Here is a 2,317-nt window from a genome sequence, read left to right as displayed (position 1 = left end):
GGCCGGGCTGGATTCGAACCCGCCACCTTAGGTGTATGTGGCTGGCACCTCAGCCACTTGAGCCACAGGCGCCAAGCCAACTTTTTCTATTAGTCTTTAAGAATATCATAATTGATTACATATGATTTCATCGTATAGGACTATCAAAATTTATTATCTATTGTTAGACAATTGTCTTGTTACCAAATCTTCACTACTAGAAGATTTCTGAAATGAAAACAATACCTGTCTGGCCACCTTCCTGATTTTTATCCTTCTTGGAATAAATTGCTAGAAGTTGGATTATTAGATCAAAGAGGTTTTGACAATTTTTAATGTTTCTCATAAGTGTTGCTCAATTGCTTTTCAAAGAATCTGACCAATAAATTTATATTCGCACTAGCACTGCGTTAGAATATACATCTCACCACACTTTTGCCAGCACTGTCATTTAAAATAGTTGACAATGTGTGAAAGTTTGATGAGAAACAGGATATTTACATGGTCTCAAAATAAATTCCCACAAGACACTTAATAACTACAGAAGGAAAAATCATAACTTTATCTTGAGGAAACTTAGCAGACATCACATTAACCGAGAGATCAAAGTTAGTATCATCCATAATGGTTACAAATTGACACCATGTTCCTCATATCATGACACACTGATCAGGCCATAACCCCACTTCTGAGATATTTCTGCCAAAAATGCATAACCTGAATCCAGTCACAGGGAAACGTCAGACAAAGTCACACTGAGGGACACTCAACAAAATAAATGATCTGCGTTCTTCAAAATGTCAGTATCATGGGACATGTAACATTCTCTGGGTTTTGCTGTGATCAGTTTCTTTCACCGTTATATTATCCAAGTGGTGTTAGTGGCATGGAAGAACGCTACTGGATTTCGTACATTTTTTTGCATGCCATCATTTTCCTTATTATAAATTTATATTACGAGATTTTAGCTGATTCTTTGCAGTTTTTAAAAGACGTATAATTATATTATCAGCAAATAAAAGTAACTTTATCTTTTCCTTCCCAATACTTTTACTTCTTATTTCTGCTTTGTGTCTATTGCATCGGATAGAATTTCCAGAACATAATACTTGAGAGGGAGGAGATGTAGCATTTCTGTCTTTTCCTGTTTTTTTTTTTTTTTTTTTGAGACAGAGCCTCAAGCTATCCCCCTGGGTAGAGTGCCATGGCATCACTGCTCACAGCAACCTCCAACTCCTGAGCTCAAGCGCGTCTCCTGCCTCAGCCTCCCAAGTAGCTGGGACCACAGGCGCCCGCCACAATGCCCGGCTATTTTTTGGTTGCAGCCATCATTGTTGTTTGGCAGGTCCGGGCTGGATCCGAACCCGCCACCTTAGGTGTATGTGGCTGGCGCCTTAGCCACTTGAGCCACAGGCGCCGAGCCCTTTTCCTGGTTTTAGTGGGAATATTTCTGGTATTTCAATGTTAGGGATGATACAGGCTGTTGATATGAGATGATATGTTAATTAGAGGGAATATCTGTTCCCTGTTTTCTATGAGGACTTTCCCCCTAACCCGGGCATAATCCTTTTTTTTGCTATCTACTGAGATTATGATTTAGTTTTTCCTATTAGGGTTGTTGAATGGATGTCCTTATGTTAACAGATTTTTCTAACATGAAACTATTTTTGTTTCCCTGAAATGAACCTGGTTTAGCTGTGGCAGGTTATTGTCTTAATAGTTCATTTTTCTGTTATCATATTTTGTTCTTTTGCAACTCCCTGGTGGATTTGCATTGCATCAACTTAGTTTGGCTGGGACTATGTTTCCAGAATTGCCTTCTCTATGCAGTTCTGGGTGAGATGTATCATAGGAGACAATTGTTGAGATTAGGAGGTAGACGCGTAGCAAAAGCCTTATTCTCTTTACATTCACAAGGCCAGAGCAGGGCACAGGGCACCGGTGCTGCTCTGAGGGTTGCCTGGTTAGGGTGGGACAGAAGCTGGGCCAGTAGCTCCTTTCTGTCCACCTGGGCTGATATCTTCAGCTTCAGTGACTCCTGGGCTGGGCTTGTTTTAGCTCCATACCTATTTTTCCATGATCTTAACTCCATGGAGACATGGAGGCAGTGAGATCTTTCTTTCCTCATTGCCTGCCTTGCTGACTTTAGCTTCCAGCCCAAGACAGAGCAACACCCATGCTCTGTTTAAGTAGCTCCTACAATTGTATAATATATCCCTTATTTTATACATTCCCTAGTGATTCTCTTGCTCTAATCAAATCCTGATTGAAACACTGTTTGTAAGCAAGATTGATCTAAATACGTTCTGATTATTCTTTGTTGGCTCCATAAGATTCA

Source organism: Otolemur garnettii, unplaced genomic scaffold, assembly GCF_000181295.1.
Source record: "Otolemur garnettii isolate 467f Iridium unplaced genomic scaffold, OtoGar3 scaffold00001, whole genome shotgun sequence".
NCBI lineage: Eukaryota > Metazoa > Chordata > Mammalia > Primates > Galagidae > Otolemur > Otolemur garnettii.
This window is presented reverse-complemented; position numbering follows the sequence as displayed.